Source organism: Rattus norvegicus, chromosome 13 (assembly GCF_021556685.1).
Source record: "Rattus norvegicus strain SHRSP/BbbUtx chromosome 13, alternate assembly SHRSP_T2T, whole genome shotgun sequence".
Lineage (NCBI taxonomy): Eukaryota > Metazoa > Chordata > Mammalia > Rodentia > Muridae > Rattus > Rattus norvegicus.
Window position 1 is genome coordinate 23,017,889 of NC_141546.1, and position 21,454 is coordinate 23,039,342.

General features: G+C 44.4%; 1 protein-coding gene across 2 annotated transcripts in view; it reads right to left on the reverse strand.

Annotated features, from left to right (window-relative positions):
* Bcl2 (BCL2, apoptosis regulator) overlaps positions 1–21,454 on the reverse strand; it is a 164,496-nt gene that overhangs the window by 49,036 nt on the left and 94,006 nt on the right.

Consider the following 21,454-nt stretch of genomic DNA (forward strand, 5'->3'; position numbering starts at 1 on the left):
ATGCTTGTGTGTGTGTGTGTGTGTGTGTGTGTGTGTGTGTATGGAGACTGAGGGTCTAAGTCTGTTTCTTCCTCTAACTCCCTCCATATTGTCTTGTGAGATAGCATATCTCATTGAACTGGAAGTGAGGCACCAGACTGGAGGGCCAGAAAGCCTCCAGGATCCATCTGTCTCTGCCCCCTCCCCAACACTAGCTTTACAAACAAACATTGCTACACCCCACTTTTACCTAAGTGCTGGGAACCAAAGCTCAGATCTTCACACTCATGTTGCAAACATTCTCCTTACCCACTTAGCTATCTCTTCAGTCTTCACACATTATTGTGGGCCTGTGGCTTCACTTTCCAAAGTGTGAACCATTGCTCTTCTTTTGTCCTTCTGTTTCCTCCCCTCCCCTCCTCTACCTCCCCTCCCTTCTCTTTCCTTTCCTCTTCTCTCTTTTCTCTCTTTTCTTTCTTTTCTTTTCTTTTCATAGAGGTCTGTACTCTGGGACACGTGACTCTCCAAATTCCACCTTCACCATTTCAGTTTCAAGGGCAAAAAACACATCTAGAGAAAGATTTTTCCTAAGAAAGCTTTCCTTGTGTAGCTAGAGAATACTCTAAACTGTGTCCATACAGTGGAAAACGAGGTTTATACTGTCAAGAGCTAACAGAGCCAAGATTCAGTAGAACACCTTATATGAAGAGGACTAAAGGAAGATCTGTCATTTGGGGTTTCGGTTGGTGACGAATCACAACGGCCCAACTGTTAGCAGGGGAACTCGGCCTTCTTTCTTCTTCTCCTATGAATATTGCTTTTCATTACTGAAAACAGAAACTGGAGCCCTATGCATTTCCCTATTTTGCAAAATGGGTATTATACCAACAATCTGTTTCAAAAATAGCACTGAGCATTTTATTTCACTTGAGTCTCCAAAGAGTTCCTAGGCGTGTCCTTAACTAGTGTTAATTTAGGAAAAAAGGACAGGTATGGCCACATAAGAGAGATAAAAGGTTCACAGACAGCCACGGTATCATTGACGGCATCGGGGAAATACTTTGGAGTAAATCTATTCATTCTATAAATGTTTTTCCAGTATACCTATTAGGACAAACCAAGAACTAAGCTCTCTGTGGTCAATATCCCCACAGAAGACAAAGCCCAATCCAGAGGCCTGCCACTCTGCAGAAGTGCCTTGCTCTCTGTACTCCTGCCCCATACACATTGTCACCATTCTAGGGACCCGGGCACCTTTGCCACCTCTGCTCCAAGATGCAAATTAGTTCTTTTCTCCAAAAAGCCATTGCTAAACCCGGGTTGGACACCTACTTTATGCCTGTGTGTCTGTTTGTCCATCCTGCTTATCCCATTCACTAAAACCAAGCAAACTTCAACAGAGTCCTGTCTCAGTAACCAGCAGAAGGAGGGATATCGGCCGAGATGGAAGGATGCAGGGCACGCAATGTCATCCTAGGATCACTTCAGTAACTGCTACCCCACCACCCTGGGTTTGCACAGCCTGTGCAACAGTAGAAATCTCTTAAATCAAAACCAGGCCCTGTCTAGCATTAGCTCAACTAATAAAAATTACATCACTTGAATGATTCTAAAAGCAGACTTGGCTCTTTTGTTTGTCTTTGTTCTTTATCTCATAAAATAAACAATGGTTCAGCATTGCTCAGCTGAACCGGGTACTACCCTGAAAGCCAGGGTGGTTTTCAGATGGCAAGCTCCACCTGGCCCCACAAATAAAGCTGATGATCATACCATGGGAACTCTAAGAGAGGTAAACAAATACACATGGGAAGTAACTGGAAAGTTCCCTGCATACGTGTCAAATGGTTTGCTGAGGGTAACATATGGGATGGCTAACAAAGTCCCATACTTGGTGACTGGAAGATGCTAGAAATAAGCAACATTAATGAACAATCCCAAGAGGATTTCTGTTAATTTCTAACTTAGAAGTGACCTCTTAAGCAGAAAACAGACTCTGAAAAACTGACGAAGGCCACTCCTCAGGCAAATGATGTTTGGAAACAAAATCCGTGTGAGAGCTAGTTCCAGACCTCCCTCCCGCGCACTTATGGTGAGTTCCAAATGACTGTGGAAACTGTCCTTCCTCCTCTTCTTTCAGGACTTGTGAGGTTCAGAGAAAGTAGGAGAACAAGCGTGTAATATATGGCAGGGATTTAGCGTGTAACGACCAGGGCAATCACCGCTCTGGTCAGCACTGTTGAAAAACAATACAGGCATTCACTTAGAAATTACTGAATGGCTAAGACAGATTGATGTTTAGTTATATGGGTGATAGGAATAAATGTTTGAGTAGGCAAATTAAGGTGAAAAATATGAACTATTTAGCTAATCCGACAGTCCAAATCTATATAATTTACTCTAAGCAAAGTGCACGTGATCATGATTTCATTCAGTGTTATATTGATTTTAATTTATACTACTCAGAATATGCGTGCGTGCACATAACATATCCTAATACTGCACTTTATTTCTTATCAATTTACCAACTAAACCAGTCTCCCACACAGGCATTTCTGGTTTTCCTAGTTCGTTTTATCTTTGCTGAGAAAACAAATAAATATTAGTCAGCCTTACATGCATGCAGGAAAGACCTTTGGAAGTGAAAGATACATGGACATTGTATTTTCAAAAATTGAGATCAAAATGCACCACCAATTTTAAAAAAAAAACCCACCCTTATTAATAGTGTATGGAGAGAAGTCACTGGAGCCTTTCGTGCCTGCTACTCCTGAGTTTGTCTTCCCAGATGTGTCTCAGATGGTGTGGTCTGCAGTCACAGTATAACAGATTGGCAAAGTCTTTCCGAGACATCAAGTCTTTGTCACAATAGTTGCTTGCCATTTTCTTGCGTGGATGCTCAATTTAAAACGATAAGCAAGAGCTGTGGTTGGGGTTCACTGTGTAGTAACATATGCCACACAAACCTTACAACCTGAGTTTAGGCACCATCTAAAAGCTGGGCACAGAGGGGGATGACGGCAATCCCAGCATGCCTTTGGAGAGAGGAGAAGTGAAAACAGGAAAGCCCCAAAATGTTCAGGGACAAGCTAGACAGAACTACACAGCACAGTGGCAAACAAGAAACATTAAGTGGACAGTATAGACGGATGCTTAAAGTTGTCCTAGGACCTCGACACAGGTGTTACGTATATATACTCTCACACACAAACATGTGAACACATGCCACACACGCACACACAGAAAAGTGATGAAATTATAAGCACTGCCAAAGGGCCTGAGTTAGGGACAGCAGGTTTCTGTCACTGAGATGCTGAGGAATATAGGAAGTCCCTACTCGAAAGAAAGAAAGAAAGAAAGAAAGAAAGAAAGAAAGAAAGAGAGAGAGAGAGAGAGAGAGAGAAAGAGAGAAAGAGAGAAAGAGAGAAAGAGAGAAAGAGAGAAAGAAAGAAAGAAAGAAAGAAAGAAAGAAAGAAAGAAAGGAAGGAAGGAAGGAAGGAAGGAAAAAGAAGGAAAGAAAAGAAAAGAAAAGGAAAGGAAAGAAAAGAATGAGAAAAAGCCAAGCTGATCCCAGCTTTGTGGCTTGGAGTTATTTGTAGTTAGAAATGTTTCTCCACCAGTTGGGCTCAGGCCTCAGGGCTCCACACACTACCTCATTTTGACAGTGTGAGAGATGACCTGCTGTCACCTGGGAAAAGAAGACCTGGTATTCCCACCACCCAACACTACCTCACCCAGCAAAGTGCCACCTTCAGTTAGTGACTACTACTCAGTCTACGATCAGGTCCCTACTCCCCACCAACAACCATTTCTTGGATGCCTGATGCTTTTCACCGTGGCCCTGGAACCGGCTTGCCGGTTAAGTTTCGGATCTGCTGTATCTTAGCTGTGTCGCACAACCACAGGTCTTCGTGCTGATCTCAGTCTTCCTGTGGGGCTGGGCAAAGGTCCAAATGTTTTCTGCCAAGGTAATGTGTAAAATGAAGCTATTTGCCACCATCCACCCTAAAAGGAATCAAGTGTAAGACTGTTAATTCCACTCTTCCTAATAATTTTCAAGATAGCAGTTACATCATCAAGATTGAAGAAAATAAGCAATTGGTTTGGAATGCAAAGCTTAATCAATGATTTTATACCATCATTTATTCTGTAACTTAATCATATGGAACCAGGCCCTCTTCTATTTGAAAAAAAATAAGTTTTTAAAGATGAGTTTTTGAGTGCACTCTAGCTCCCCCACCCCCAATTAACTAGGTTAGGACGTCCGGTCCACAGGCAGGCTATGCCCAGCAGCCAGGGCTGGATTTTAAAGACACCACTGATCAGAATCCTTATCTCACTTCTAGAGACCAAGATCACAACCCGTGCAAAGGGAAGAATCTGCAATCTTTTCTAATTCCCAGGAGCCCTTTCCCAACCCCTGGAAGCCATACGGCTCCCCAAGCAAGGCGAAGAAAGCACTCTGGAGAGTGTATCTTAGTAACTCACCTTGGGCCGCTGTGACAGAGCTATCGCCATCCATACCTCATGCTCTAGCCAGACTTTTGCTGGTGTGTGTATAGTTTCAGTCTTTTCAAGAACGGAATATTGGTGTTTAACACCGTCACCAACCTCCTCAGATGAAATTGTGCTTCTCTTCTATGTGAAATGCCACTCACTCTGAGTAGGCATCTGAGGGAGTTTTCTAGTGAACTCGCTTGATGTGGGTATTACACATGAGCAGTGCTTGCGGCAAAATTAATGCTGGCCCACGGGTCGGGATGCATCTTAAAGCTTTCCGATGCATCATGTGGGGAGTCTGAAATGCTGCCAGCAAATAAGATACCAAACCAACAAAGCATGTTTGGAAAGAACAGCACAGTGGGTCTACTTGGCTTGGCTGTTGCACATGATTAATATTTAACTAATTAGAAATCCTTAAATGCCTCAAAGCAAAGTGTGGAATAGTTAAAAAAAAAAAGACAGCCTGGTTTTCATTTCTCTTGCATTATTAAAAATAATCTGGAAATCTATCGGAGGCTTTTCAAACCCCTTGTAACTCAAGTGCTCCATCCTCCCATGTCAGAGCTTGCGCTCAGTCTCCACATGCTCTAGGTTCTGAGTCCCTGGGAAGGTAAGACTGAATGATCTCTGCTTCCTGAGTGCTACGAGGTGAGCTGCTCTGCCTTGCCTGCCCCACCCCAATCATGAAGTACCAGACACGCCCAGAGCAGGAACAAAACAAGCCCTTCGTCCCCTAAATTGTTTCTGTAAGGGGTTTTGACATAGGATAAGACATTCTTACTAATAGAATACAAGAATGGCCAAAGAGTAGTACATTGGTTAACACAACTTGGTGGTATATAAGCCACAAAAGGGCTATGACCTTGGTTTTTCCGTTCACTGCAGTCAGCATCTTTGATAGCCAGCAAGGGGCCCTCCATATTGCACATACTACATAGTCAAGGTTCAGCTGCTGGCAGCACCTGTGTCAAGCCCAGTGACCTGCGTTCAATCCCTGGTATCCACGTGGTATAAAATGGGAACTGACTCACAGGTTGACGTCAAACCCTCATACGCATGTTACATACACACATGTGTGCACATCTACACACATGTATAAACATACACAGAGACTAGGTAAACAAATGTTAACACAAAACAAAAAATAGTCATTGAATGATTGGACAGATGGGAAGGGAAATTAAGTTGAATTTGGAGGTTACTTGAATAGATGACATGGTATGTATTATTTAAGACTTATTTTCATTTTGACTGTGTGTGTGTGTGTGTGAGTGTGTGTGTGTGTGTGTGGAAGTCAGAAGAGGGTTAGATGATTAAGATACAGTGGTTATCAGCTGTCTGATGTGAGTGCCGGGTCCAGAACTCCAGTTCTCCAGAAAAGCAGTAAGTTCCTTCACCAGTGAGCCAACAGTACAGATCCACAGCTGGTATGCTTCAAGGTATGCTTTATCAGAAGGAATACACTCAGAAACTGTACCCAGATAAGTAATTTATAAATGCAGCCATCTTGTAAGATAAATGATGGACACTAAAAAGAGCAGGGAATCAGCTCTACTGTGATATAGCTCTGGTTTCAAGAAGATGGTCCTAGGGTGAAAGGAAGCAGAGTGTACTCAAGATGTGGCTTGGACTCAGTTTCCGTCCAGTTAAAAGTCAGCCTTGAAAAGCCTCAGCACTTCTGAAGCCACCTCACCAAAGGAGTCATTGGTTAAAGACATTGCTTTTCCAACCTTTTCCATGTACTTTCCATTGACAGAAAGTTGGTCCAGGCAGTAAGCAAGGGGTTAGAATGATGTAATCATATTGTAGGGGTGTCCCTAACTTCAAAGTTGGGGATGCACCAAGAGTAACTCTGGGGAAGAAGAAAGCTCACAGATTGGGAAAGGGGACCTGTGTCTGTCACCAAGCTTATGGTCTGTCAGGACCTGGCTTGCCCACCAAAACGGTATGGCTTTGATATGTCACTTAGTTTTGGTCAAGCAGGCTTTGGTCTCAGAATTTTTAAACCATCAACGCAACCTATTTTAGACCCCCAATACCCTCAGTTCAAGAGCTTCTGCTGGGGCTATGGCACCCTGGCCAGTATCCATCTCCATGACCTTGATGGTCTGAAAAGTTACACATTCAGAAACTGCAGGAAGAAAAAGTCGCTCCTTCCTCTCTTTTCAGGAGCAATTGCTCACAACTGCTGACATCCGGCACACCTCAATGGTGATCACTTGCATGGCTCAAAAAACCTTGAACTTTGAAAGTGAAATAGGGAACTTTTATCTTCAAAAGAAAAATTAAAGGTCTGGAGTAGACCACTAGGGACTTTTAACCCCACCTGGATGATGGTGGGTATCATTCCTCAATGCGCAGCACTACGGGTTTTTATGAATAGGCTAACACATACCTTAAGGCTATAAAATAGTTCTTTAGGATATAACGTGTTGATTCAGATACAGAATAAAATACTGTTTGCATTATAGGCTTTTAATGAAAAGTCTAAAAGCATGCCTACTTAATGAGTCTCTACTTTTATGGGGCCTGCCTGAAAATGCCCGCTTTACAAAGTCTAACTATGGGTGGTCTCACACCTAGAAGTGGCACAAGAATCCTTTGTCCGGCTATGGGTTTTAATTTTTGGTATGGAAAAATTCAGTCACCATAATTATAACCCCAGAAAGTAAAGACCTTTTAAATTCTGTGCGGGAGAGCTGTGGGAGTTCATTAACGTTCAATAAAACTGTAATCTAACCAGCCTGTAGGAGTGCAGGAATCTGCGCTGTGCAATTTTCCCTTTGGCCTATTTGTTGCAGTGTCTTATATCCTCTAGTGAAACTGCAATTCCTGAGAAAAAAAGTCCATACTACCTAGATCCCCATAACCTCGACCAACCCGGGACAGGGTTTGTTTTTGTGTTAAATGAACCAAAGAATCTTTCAGGAAAAGCACTCAAGAAATATGCGGGAGTCAGAGGAAATCAATGCTCGACTTGTTTAAAAACTGTTCTCTGAGGCTTAGAGATATTTCAAATATAGACTTTGAAAGGCTCGTTTATGGAGAAAGTTCATCTGTGAAGGCTCAGAAACGAGATGAAGCTACATAAAGAATTAATATTAATTAAACACTGATGAGGGGGGAGGGAATCTGGTTGTGTTGTTTGGTCCCTGGGTTTCCCAAAGGGGGTTCCTGACTAAAGAGGCTGCCCATGCTGGAGAAAGGACACACAGTTCGATCATTTCTCTCCCTCCATGGTCCTCTTGGCTTTGAAATGGGAAGATCAAAGCCAGGCAAGGGTCTGGAGAAGTAATGAGACTGTTCGCTGCGCCGGTTAATATGCTTAGCTAGCTCGGGCATTGAGGAAGACCAGGACGGCCCCCAGCACATGAGAGGAAGTCCAAAAGCCTCCAGACACCACGTTCGGTAGCTAAAAATAAATTGAAATTTTAAAATATATTTAATTTTTAATTAGAAAAAGAAGGCTGTCGTGAAGGCCCCGGGCTAAGAACCACCTGAGGGTCCTGCCACTGTGAGCATCCTAGCTGGGTGGATCCTCTGGCTTGAATTTCTCAGATTCTCGTATCTCCATTTTGTGCTGCACCCTGCTTCCCCTTTAGAATTACAAATAAGAAATGTCAGTAGCTTAGCATCAAGATCATATATCTTTGACTGCACTTGGCCACCAGAAGTGGCAAATTTCCTTCAAACTTATCTTCTGCCCATATTTTGATTTCTTAGAACAGAAAATAGAGTGATTTATGTGCAGGTGAGGCACGATCATGTTTTCCTGAAACTGTAAGAGGCCGTGTCCTGTTGATACATGGTGGTAAACACTCGTGTGTGGAATCAGATTCTAGGGTCCTCTAGGGGAGGCTGAGGTGGCTGGAACCTGCCTTTCAGTGTCCTCGCTGCCTTCTCAGGCAGGATGTGTTAGCTGCCAATCCGGAGCTGAGCATTCTGACTTCCAGACGGCCTTCCATCTCCCTGCCAGTGATGACTTTAGGACCAGTGTGACTCAAGAACTCCCAAGGTGGTTCTCTCTGTCACCTTCTGCCGTAGCCCTGAAGACCGATGCCAACCATGGAGTTTTCCAGAGTGGCAGCTTCTTCAGGGCAGTAACATCTGGAGGTGTCAGACATGTGTACAGTTGGCGGTTTGTACCTTCACAGGTAGGGATTCACAGAGAATATCGAAGAGAGGGCAGGGAGTGGGAAGGAGGGAAGGAGGAGCACAAGGAAGAACAGAAGACAATTTTTTTATAAGGTAATGTAATATTCAATCTATCCCTATGCATGTCACATTATCCTCAAATATTTTAAATGCAGATGAAAATAATTTTTAAGGAGAATTGAGAGGTGCGGTATATACCCAGAGAAAGCATTCTTTTGTTGGTAAAGCAGGTGGAGGGTAAAGAAGAAATATTAAACCAGGGAAAGCTTCAGGTTAATGGAAAATCTTGATGTGTTTAATATTGCTATAATATTGTTTCAAAGGTAGATTCTATTAGATCCTTCTAGGTTATTGGGCTTTATTTTGTAAGGAAGTTATGTTTGTAAAGTAACTGAAAGTTGAAGAAGAGGACTGGGGTGCTGCTAGAAAAGAGCTTAAAGTCATAAGGAAAGTGTGTGTGTGTGTGTGTGTGTGTGTGTGTGAGAGAGAGAGAGAGAGAGAGAGAGAGAGAGAGAGAGAGAGAGAGAGAGAGAGCGAGCGCTACCAAAAGGAAGGCCAAACAAAGCAAGGCAGCCATATACTTATACCCATATACTATACATGCATGCATGAACACACACACACACACACATACACACACACACCTACCTACCTACCTACACACACACATTACACACACATACTTCACACTCACACTATACACACATCCTACACATACCCACACTACACATAAATGTATACACTAAACATACATCATACACACACACATACACTACCCCCCACTCCACACTCTTTTACACTATAACATGCTCCACACAACCCACCTCCACACACACACTATAACACACCACACACATCCTACACATACCCATGCTACACATAAATATATACACTAAGCATACATCACACACACCTCCATACACACACTCCCCACACACTACAACACACTACACACACCATACACATACCTACACTATACACAAATGCATACACATCACACACACACACATACACACTCACACATTCCAGACATACACACTCACATACACTGCTATAGTCTACCCAAACACTGCACAAACACACACACTGCAACACACTACACACACACCCATACATACCCACACTACACACCAATGTACATATTACACACACATCACATACTCTAGTCATACACATTACACATACACACACTGCCTTAGTTCACACACATGCTATACACACAAATACACTACACACACTTACACAACTACAACCACACTGTCCACAACACACACTACACATAAATATACATACTACATACACAACACACAGACTCCTCCACATTACACTTACACATATACATACACATGCATATGCACACATATACCTTCACACTCCAGACGTACACTCTACATACAAATGTATACACTATACACACACATCACACACATCCACATTATACGTGAACGTAAACGTACACACTATACACCTCTCTCTCTCTCTCTCTCTCTCTCTCTCACACACACACACACACACACACACACACACACACACACCCCTTTGAGGCAGGTAGAACTGCACCTAAGCTTTAAAGATTCCGAGTGTCTGAACACACACATCTTACTGTTTTCTGTCTTCCTGTTTTGTTTGTTTGAGTTTATTTTCGCCTTCACCCTGCAGAAAGCCTCCCAGATAGGCTGGGTGATTTCATTCTGTAGAAACCTCACCTCCTTTAATTCTCAGAATGTAGGCAGACACCACTACCGGTGTTCTTAGAGTCATATAACCCTCACACCAAACAGCAAAACCAAACCCACACTGTATTAGGATCCCTGCCTTTATTTCCATGCATGTTTCTCTTTATGACACAGGAAACCAAACAGGAGGCACCAGTGAAGAGACCAAAAAGTGGGCTTCGAAACGGCTCTCTGTGACATGTATAACAGCAGTAAGTGATTTCTATCCTCAAAGGTATGATATCATCTGACCCTTTAATCCTTGTAGCAGACAGGAAGATTCTAGACACTTTTGTCATTTGTCAAAATTGATTCAGGACAATAAATACTGACCAATGTGATTTTTAAGGGACTTATAAAAAAGGCATTCTCATCCTCCTTGGCAGTGTTATAGCCAAAGGCTAAAAATGACAGAGACAGGATGTTGGTTCACGTGACGGTTGTCACATGAGGCTGGGGAGCCTGCCGTGAGGTGTGCCTGGACAGCCCAGGCATCTTCTGTTACCTGCACAAAGAGCTTGTGCCACAGAGGAGAACACTGAGGGGTAAGGGCTGTTCTTTCTAGTGATCTTTGGTTCCACTGATTTCCGGTTGACTATGGTCAACCATCGTCAGCCTCACGCAGAATTTTTTTTTCCCAAGCTGCTGATATCTTCAGCGTGTAACACATTACTGTAAGGAAAGCCTACATTTTCATCCAATGCTGACATCGAAGACTTCCTCTGTATGACCAGAGGGTCTGGAAACCCCGATTCCTGAAAGTCAGCTCAGTTTGCAAATCTCAAGATGCCCGCCGCCCCAAAGATCTGCCCGTGTGAATGGCGGCTGACGTAACTGAATTAAGGGGAGTATGCACATACTGTCTGGGAATGCATGGCTTTGAAATAGGGGTCATCACACAGAAAACTAAAGGCCAAGTATGGTGGCGTGTGCCTTTAATCCCAGGTATCAGAGACAGGAGAATCTCTGTGAGTTCAAGGTCAGCTAGGGCTAGACGACGATGACGACGACGACGACGACGACGACGACGACGACAACAACAACAACAAATTTGTTTAATTGGTTAGTTAGCTTTCTGCTACTATAGTGAAGATCAGCTTTAAGTCAACTTAGTAGGAGGGAAGGTTTATGTTAGCTCACAGGTCCTTGGTCCATTTCTTCATGACCGTGGCATCCCAGCACACCATGTGAAGGGAGGTCTGGTCACCTCTGGTGACCAGGAAACCAGGAAATGAAGAGGATCCATTGGAGTCCCTATATCTTATAGAAGGACATATCCCCAGTGACATATCTTCCTACCACTCTATCCCAAATCCTAAAGGTCTTACTGGCTCCCAAAAGTGCCGCAGGTGACCACACCTTCCACTCGGGCTTAGTGGAAGGCACCACTGTGTCAGCATGTTTACTCAATGACTCAAATGCTGACAGCGTAAGTCTATAAACTGCAGCTTTACTAGAATTCAGAGCCTGGTTGTGCCTGAAGAAGACACCCTGAGACTGTAACTAAACTGGTTGAGCCTTATTTTACTTGTGTGTGAGATAAAGAGACTTGGACAAATCGTTTCCAAAGTTACTTTTAGCCCCACCATTTATGAATAAATATTAATGTGGGCTTTGCTCTGTAAAAGACACTCTGCTAGACACCATGCAGCAAATGAACAAGCAGAGACATGATCCGACCCTTGCCTCTTCCTGTTTATGGTGTCATTGCTTGGCTGCATTTCCAAATGGCCATCATAGAGACTTTGATTCGGTCTCAAGTTTCTCTTTAAATGTATGCCTCTCTTTGATGTTTGGAGATTCCTAGTCAAATGGAGCTCATGCCTCTCTGTGTGAGCTCTGCCACTCAGTCCCTGTCTTCACCTTTCCCTTGCATTTCCTCTGTGGCCAGGGTTTGCTTCCTTGGCACCAAACAGCAGCAAGCAGCTTTGCAGTAAGGAGTGGGTACACTTGCGTTGTCTCCCTTTTAGGTCCAGATCCATATAGTTTCCTCTGCTCCACAAACTGGGACCTTTTCCCTCCCTTCTCTGTCAAGAAGCAGCGTGTTGGCCCACAGCCTACATCCCGGATGAGCGACCTGTTTTAAAATCTGTGCATGTCGGACCTGTCAACATCCAGGCTCAGGAAAACAGACTGCCCTTGAGCAGAACAGCTTTGCGAATCAATCATGCTTCAGAGAGTGGGCGGTTTGTACACAGGGACCACTTTGCTGTGACCAAGCGCCTATGAAAACATCTGAGGGTGAATTAAAGAAAAGGGAAAACAGTGTGCTTTCCGCGGCTGCTACAGGAGGGCTGGGACAAGGTTTTATCTAAAAACAACTCCTCCTTCCCGAAGGCCACAAGTAGGGACATAGACTCAAATAGAACTTCTCTCTGAAGATTTACTGCGGACAGAGATCAGAGAGGAGTCTCTGCTTAGACACTGTATGCGAGCGGTGCAGCACAGAAACTGCCGACACCACCGCTCCGTTGAATGGTTACGGTCTTTACTGTGATTAAGAGAGAGCAGAGGGAAAGGGCAGACTGGATATGTCTGTCCAGCATGCTGGGCATGGCCAAGAATAGTGGGGAACAGAGAGGACAGAAGTCACAGAGAATGGCAGGAGACAGAGAGAGGGAGACAATGGTAAAAGCAGAGGACTAAAGGAGGGTGAATAGCTGCAGGGCGGAAGCCTGTGAGCGGAGGGGTTTTGGCAGAGGAAGAGGTGAGAAGGTGAGATGCTACCAGGACTTTGAAATGTAGAACAAGCACCTGTGGGACAGGATGGCGAGTGCCTGGCACACAGGCAGTCACAGGCATAAGCCAATGGAGCCATTTGTCTCTTCTGCCAGAGACAGGGGACATGACTCCTTTTGGCAACTGTTGAAGAATGCTGGCTTTTGTCTAAATGCTAGAACTCCTCCTAGGGTCCAGGGTGAGTTCATTTCTGGATACTTGGGCAGCCTGAGACCTAACAGACATGCATTCACAGGCAACATGTTCCAGTAATCCGAAATCAGAACTAAACTCCGTTCAATTTTTTAAAAAATGTTTCTTAAGGAAAAATCAAGTGGGACCACCAGTAAGGTACCAATGAGCAAGTCAGGCAAATTGACAACATCTGAACCTGAGCCATGCAAACCACAAATCTGCATTAATGAGATTCCATTAAGGGGAAGTTTGTCACAGTTTGCTGGGTATACGTTCTGCTATAACACAACGTGCACACTGGGGCAGGTCATGGACCTCATCAAGGCTTTAGACACAGCACGCCTTAACTTGCTGCTATATGCAATTTAAATGCCTCCAGAGTAACATTCGAGCAAGACCCAAAGCATCGACATGAGACATGTTACCTTATGCATACATGTTACTTCATTCTAAAGCATTTCATCTGTAGAGTCCACAGTTTTGGCTATTTTAGAGGTAAGTTTAGAGCCGGAGAGAGGTCTCGCTGAGTAAGAAAGAGTGCTTGCTGTAAAACAAGGTTCAAAGTCTCAGCACCCACATAAAATCAGGGCATCACTATATGTGCATGTAACTCCAGTACTGAGAGAAAGACAGACAGATCCTACAAACTCAATGGCCAGTGAGCTTTGCTACAACCGTGAGCTTCAAGTTCCGGAAGAGATCCTATCTTAAAGACTAAGGTGAAGAATGACAGGAAAATCGCCCAGCATCTTTCTTTGTCATTCCTCTACACATGCATGTTTCTCTCCCTCCCTCTCTTCCTCTCGCTCCCTCCCTCTCTCTCTCCCTCTCTCTCTCTCCTCCTCCCTCCCTCTCTCCTTCCCTTCCCCCTCCCTCTCTCTCTAGATAAGTTTATAGTTAACTAATTTTAAGCTCTTTTCATGGTTTTAAAGTTCCTAAATCAGTGACAAAAAGCACAGGCTTAAAATAACCAGAGAAATAGCAGCAGAGAAACGGAATATATTGATAATTTGGAAAGTATTTACCCTTTAACCCAACAACCCCATTCTGGGGATTTGTTATGTTCACATATGAACTGAATTATGGCAAAGCGATCTTCTGAGCAGTATTGCAGTACCAAGAGACTGACGTAGCCAGGTGTCCAAGATCAGGATCTGGTAAACTGTACCCGCTACAGTGGGGAGCTGGTTAACTATGCCTGCTGCAGTGGGAGCTGGTTAACTATGCCTGCTGCAGTGGGGGAGCTGGTTAACTATGCCTGCTGCAGTGGGAGCTGGTTAACTATGCCTGCTGCAGTGGGAGCTGGTTAACTATGCCTGCTGCAGTGGGGGAGCTGGTTAACTATGCCTGCTGCAGTGGGAGCTGGTTAACTATGCCTGCTGCAGTGGGAGCTGGTTAACTATGCCTGCTGCAAGGGGAGCTGGTTAACTATGCCTGCTGCAGTGGGGGAGCTGGTTAACTATGCCTGCTGCAAGGGGAGCTGGTTAACTATGCCTGCTGCAGTGGGAGCTGGTTAACTATGCCTGCTGCAGTGGGGGAGCTGGTTAACTATGCCTGCTGCAAGGGGAGCTGGTTAACTATGCCTGCTGCAAGGGGAGCTGGTTAACTATGCCTGCTGCAGTGGGAGCTGGTTAACTATGCCTGCTGCAGTGGGGGAGCTGGTTAACTATGCCTGCTGCAAGGGGAGCTGGTTAACTATGCCTGCTGCAGTGGGAGCTGGTTAACTATGCCTGCTGCAGTGGGGGAGCTGGTTAGCTCCAGGGAGTAACTGCTCATTCTCCAGGGAACTGCTCATTCTTCATTCCTTTCTCCTCTGACTCTGAGGTTAGCTCTCTCTTCACTCCTGAGATGTCAGCAAATACAAGGCAAGAAGAAGCTTTCTCAGAACCTCCATGCTCTGGAACAGTCCCCTTCTGTTTCTGGGCCCATTTGAGTGTTCCCTGAGAGAACTGATTGGAAGTACTGTAAGACCATGGCGACCATGGAACAAGGAAGGCCGTAGGAGTAACATAGTCTTCTGGCTGTATCCACACATGTAAATTCTGACAAGAGCAGCAGAAAAGCCACTGGCTGACCCCAATCCAAAGAGCGGACCCACAGAACTAGAGACTGATGAAACAGCTGCTGCTGAAGCCACTGTATCATGGGGTAGCTCAGTGGGGCAACCTTGTATCTCGCAGGAGGGTGATGCTATTAAGGCAGTGCGTTAACCATGAAGAACAGATGGACATCCTACCTCAAGAATACACTGTTATATGAACAAGCTGTCTGAATAACAAGCAGTATTGTTTTGTGTAAGAAGGAACAAAGGAAGAAATATATACATATATGAATACATACATATATTCATATATAACAACACACACACAAATGTTTTATATATATATATATATATATATATATATATATATATATATATATATATAACTTACCAATAAGTAGCTTTTTAAACTGTTTCAGTGTTTAAGATAAAACAAGAGAGAAATACCATAGCATGGAATTCAAACTGGCAATTACATTTTCTTCATCTCATGGCCTCCCTGTAAAACAGAACCCCATTTCTTCATAGCATATGCAGTCATCTAACCTTGTCTTCTCTTCTGTGCAAGAATGTAAGCACTGATGGAGCAGAAAACACATCTCAGGTATCTTAACCTCTTCAGCCACTGCCACGTGCCGTGAGAACTACAGAGCAGCCAAGTGCTCACTAGGCCTGTGAAATGAAACTTCCAAAACATTCTGGGACAGGAGAGATGGCTCAGTGGGAATGACAACTGGAATTCTTCTCCAGAATCCACAGGACAGAAGGAAAGACCAGCCCCCTTGTGGCAGTGTGCACGTTCCCATACAAATAAGTAAATGAACAATGATGACATCACTTAAAGGGCACTGGGGAGCCCTAAGATATCCACAGCTCGGTGTCTTCTGCAGAAGTCCTGCTGCGCCATCTTGCAGGGAAAGGGTAAACATTGTTCGTACGTTGAGCATGTCTCTCTCAAATGTACCCCGAGTTACCCGGAGAGGGTGAAATACACAAAAGCTAAATATGAATGTCAGGAGAGGCAGAAAATGTGAGATAGGTTCTTTTTCTTTAAAAACTGACAAAAAGGAAGTCTAGAAAAATGAAAATTGATGTTTGTCTCATTGTTTCTTGTAAGTCGCAAACCTACTCCTGTGGAGTGTGTAGCGAGGCGAACTTTGGGAGGGATCAGTGGAATCCTGAGTGTGCTGAGCTGGGAGGCTTCAACACCTCACCAGAAGTCAGCCCTCAACCACCACGGGATGCTCTGTACTGACTTCAGTGCTTCTAGGAAAGGGAAGACCACAGCTTTCTCTGTAAACCTTTTCAGAGCTTAACAGTTCTCACTGGAAACCCCATTTTCCTTTGAAGACTTGCCTTTCCTAGTAGGTCTAAGAGTACCTCTTCTATCATAGTTCACTGTCTATGTGTCTAACCCCATGAAGGCAGAAGCTCTTCTGAGAAGGAAGTCTGAGGCACCCGAGTGGTTCAAACTGTACCTCTCTCTTGATGAAGGATTCAGAGTTAGCTTAACCCTTATACATCTTGGACTACATCAAAAGAGAGCATCGTGCAGCATTGTATCTGGACAGCTAAGAATTAAAAACATGCCAAAGACATGTGTAAGAAAGAGCAGAAGCTAATTCTATGTATCCAGTGGGAGAAAGAGGGTGGGGGAGGCACTTGCCTTCAACCTATAAGCTTCATATATGTCTGTTGGAGAAAAACATACATGTAGCAGTCCGAGCCTCAGGAAGAAAAGAAACATCGGAGGCATGGTGGGTGAGCCCAGGAAAGAGAAGAATCCACAGATGGTCAAGGGCTGGTGCTCTATAGAGGACCACAGTGTTTCCTGGAGACCTATGTGGCTCCCTCTGAATGACTGCCTGGTGCAGAGGGGTGCAGATGCTTGAGAAGTTCACCGTAAAGATCTGCCTTAACTACACCAAGTTCATGCAGACCATCGGGATTGATGCCTCCTTATTTGGTAGAGAAAAAATTCCTGGGACTCATACTAAATTGAAACTAGTTTATGCTATTTTAATTTCGACTGTGAAATTTGGGAACTTCAAAGAAAAGTCTGGAAGGAGGCTTGGAATGTTTAAGCTAGCCCAGACTCCACACTCTATGGGCACCATATGGTTTCTCTACCCTTTGTACAAAGGAGAAATCGGGTGTATACCTTTGTAATAAAAGTCTATTCCAAGACCTGGGAGGTTTATTTGATATCTGAAGGGAGGTATTTGACCAGGGGGACACTTAGCAAGAAGAAAATACGAAGCTCTAGGTAAATATTGCCCATCTGCTCCCAGCCCCGCCACCTGCCTCTTACTCCTTCTCTGATAGGTTTGAGCCAAGCAATTTTGTTTTATTTGTGCGCTTTGAGAGGCCACCTGTCGTGGAATAGACTTATACATTAAACAAAGTGAACATTTCATATTTCTATGTCTCCCATATGATTTCCTTAAACAAAAAGCACTTATTTCACCTTAAGCAGATTTTTAAGATGCTGACTCTGACGAGAGGTATAAACAAGGCAATCTTTTGTTTATGAAGACCGTTCTCGGCCCATCCATGCAAAGACGCCCTCCCCTCCCCAGCTCTGGGGAGTTAATCCATCCACACAGTTTGGTCATTTCCATGGCTCTTGCAAGCCACAGTGAAGGAAAAATGTTTTACAAGGGAACATGGTATATTTGTGCTAAAAACAGGCACCACAGAAATCCAGAGAAGGGAGCCAAAGAAAGAAAAAGAAAGAAAACAAGAAAGCAAGCATGAGCACAAGAGAAATTAAGATAGAGAATGTGCCGTGTCTAGGGATGGTATTTCAGGGGGAGGGGGGAAGGGGAGAAAAGGAGGAGGAGGCAGGGAGGGGAGGGGAGGAGGAGGGAGAGAGTATTGAGTGAGATTTGAAGCCAAGACCCAGCTTTGAGACGTCTCTAGCTCTCAGGCTAAGGCCTTTCCCTTGTAACTTTAGTTGTAGCAGTTCTCAGGCAGGGAATATAAAAGTTGCACGAATACTTTGGCCTGAATAACGTGTAGGAAGGCTCTGTGGTTGTGTGGACCTACAGTCTCTTTGGGAATAGACACAAAAGAGAATTACACTTGAGCGGCCACTTGACCTCCGGAGGACCTTCCTTGCTCTGCCTCGTATGAGTCCTTTATGGCCTTGCTCTAACGGGAGCGTCACAGCGGCGGTTTGGGTCTCCTGAATTACTGTCAGCTCAGGCCAGTGTTTGATTGCGTCGTTTATTCTAGCACAGCATTTGCCATGGAGGAACACTGGAGAGGAGAGATCACAGTATACAGTGTAGGCAGCGCTGTGATGTCTCTTCTGTCTCCCCTTCACTCAAGGAGCTCTGTGTCTATGAATTGGACCAAGGTTAGGAACTGACGGAGGCACACATCAAGTTAGGATCTCCCCCTCCTGACCCTCTGCTCCTACTAGTGAGCATTTTTGTATATTATTCACCGATCCTTCATCTAGGTAGCCATGGGGATAAAGGGTTGAGATGGAGGAGATGTGGTGAGGAACATTTGCATACAGAAGAGAGGGAAGATAGAAACCGGCATGGCTAAGGTTGGAGGACAGGATCAGGTCTGCATTACCAGGTGGTACCCTAACAGGAAGAGCACGGGAGGAGGAAGTAATGGAGATGTGCTAAGATGGTACTATGTTGTCCAAGTTGGCACAACCAATCTAGAGTTAGAGACATGGAGAGGCATGGGAACTATTCTACTCAGCAGACACAGTTTTGGATAGCCTGAGAGAGAGAGAAATAGAGAGAGAGAGAGAGAGAGAGACAGAGAGAGAGAGAGAGAGAGAGAGAGAGAGAGAGAACAGAGAAGGTAGAAGAGTGACCAAGGATGGTTCCTGACATCATCCTGTAGCATGAACAGACACACAATGTATGCATTAACATAGCTACTCATGCAACACACACATGCACACACCATATATGCATGAAGTTGAGAAAAGAAAAGAAAAAGAAGAAAGCGACCATTTGAAGGCTACTGTTTTCTAGATCTTGGGAGTCTTCAGGGCACTTGCACTGAGAGAGGTCAGGGATAAAGGACTGGGTCATCTTGGACTGTTTGAATGGAGGATAAGAGAAGCAGAAAAGCAAAAGGGCAGACTGTGGGGCTCGCCCTGTTGCTAGCATCTGGATGAAGTGAGTAGTGATGGCTTCAGGCCTGCGGAAGAAGACTATGCCATTCCTTAGGAAATGTCCAGTGTTCTATTAGCAGTGAGCATTATCTTATCCGCAGCTTAAAATTGTATTCTGTGTATCACCATTTCCAAGTATATTTTACTGAAACCTTTGATCTAAAGTAGCCTAATCAGCCATGAGTCTCTCTCTCGACTTCCATGAGCAAATATATCAATTTAAGTCCCTATTGCTTTTATGAATGAGGCTCAAAGGAACTGAACTTCTGCCTATTGAAAGACAGTGGATTAAAAGATAATATTTTTATCTGTGTTCAGTTTGGTCATATGTCTAAGAATGAGCTTATCTTGCCCAAGTCTGCTTTCCTTGCAGCTTCTCTGGTGCAAGCCATTCTGCCTTTTCGGTTTCTCTCAAGTTCCTTTGCAGGGCTGTGCTCAGCAATTCCAGGGCGCCCTGCTCTGCCCTGCCCCACCAGTTCCTCCCAGCAGTCTCCATCCTGCTGGTCTGATTGTCCTCTGACCCACTTTGACACCTCTGGCTTTTCTTTCACTTTATCTGATCCTGAGAACGAAGCCTATTTTCACTCTCCACATTTAATCTACTCAGCCAGCATTTCTCCACTCTTTCCAAGGCCCTCTGTAAACATCCACTGACTGCAGCAGACCTCAGTGTCTCTTGACTCAAATCTCTATTTTCTGAGCCCACAAAGGCACTGCCTGGCATCATTCGCTGGCAGAGTTGGCGCCTGCATTTTAAGTTTATACCCTTTGACCTTGACCAGATCTCAGTGGGGTGTGGGTAACAGCCCTTTACCGTGTCTTTTTCATTTGGTGGGAGAGTCCTTCTGATATGCACAGCTGAACAGAGATCTAGTCCTTGTCCTCCAGAATGCTCTGGTGCATGGATGGCATCCGGCTGTGTCCTAGCCTGGATGAGGTCTCAGTCTCCACATTGGAGACCTCTTTGCCAGCATCTTGGAACTACATGATGCCAGTACACAGTAGCGAGGGTGTGAGGCTGTGCCATCACCAAACTCGGATGCTCCATAACTTTCCTGCCCAGGATTTTATTAGATTGCAAACAGGCTTTGTTAGAAATGTAAGCCTGAGACTCCTCTTTTTATGTTATGGAGAGACAGGTTCTAATTCATGGGGTTATAGAAAATTATGTTTCTTGTGCTCTCTGTTGGTTGAGAGAACTTCTAATGCCTAAAAATTGCAATTGATTAAAAAAAAATAAAACCTGACCTTTTCCAAAAGAACAAAGATGTAATGTGTCAAGAGCCACATGGTGCAGGGTGTCCCACTTTAGTGATTCTAAAACTCCAAGTCTCCTGGTCATTGGTCACAAGCTACATGAACCCCAGTCTCAGTACCTCAGGTCAAAATTCCAATCTTTTCCAAAGAAGGTCGCTATGTTTACATGAGAGGAAACTGTAGGAAGGAAGTGAGAGAGAAAAAGGACACAGAGAACGTTCAACTCTGGGAACGCATGTGCTCTCTCAGTCAGGAGTAGGTGCTGAATTCAGCCAGAAATACCTGGACTACTGAGAACAGGGGAAGTCAACAGCAGGCTAACCAGCCCAGTGTCTGCATAAGCTATTTCCCTCCAGCAATGCAAAGGTTGGTCTCAGAATCTCAACAAAAACGTATGACAACAGGCAAATGTCTGTAGCAGGGAGTGCCAGCCACATGGATGCTTTTATTGGCAAATGTGTCATTCCAGCCTCATGTGCTCAAGACAACTGTATTCAATCCAGTCAGTGTTTAAATCCCCTGCTGGGTAGCTGTATGATCTTAATGCCAATAGGTACTCACAGGATAACCACTGCCGATGAACTCATGAGAGAGACCTTAGTTCCTGAGCCCAGCCTTTTCTTAGAAAAGGAAGAAAAAGGAAGCAATTCTTAGTAAAAGACAAACCACAGGGCTACTGTGTTCAAGACTGGCTGTGCACATCAAACCACACACACACCAAAATGATGCTCAGCCCACCTCATCCAG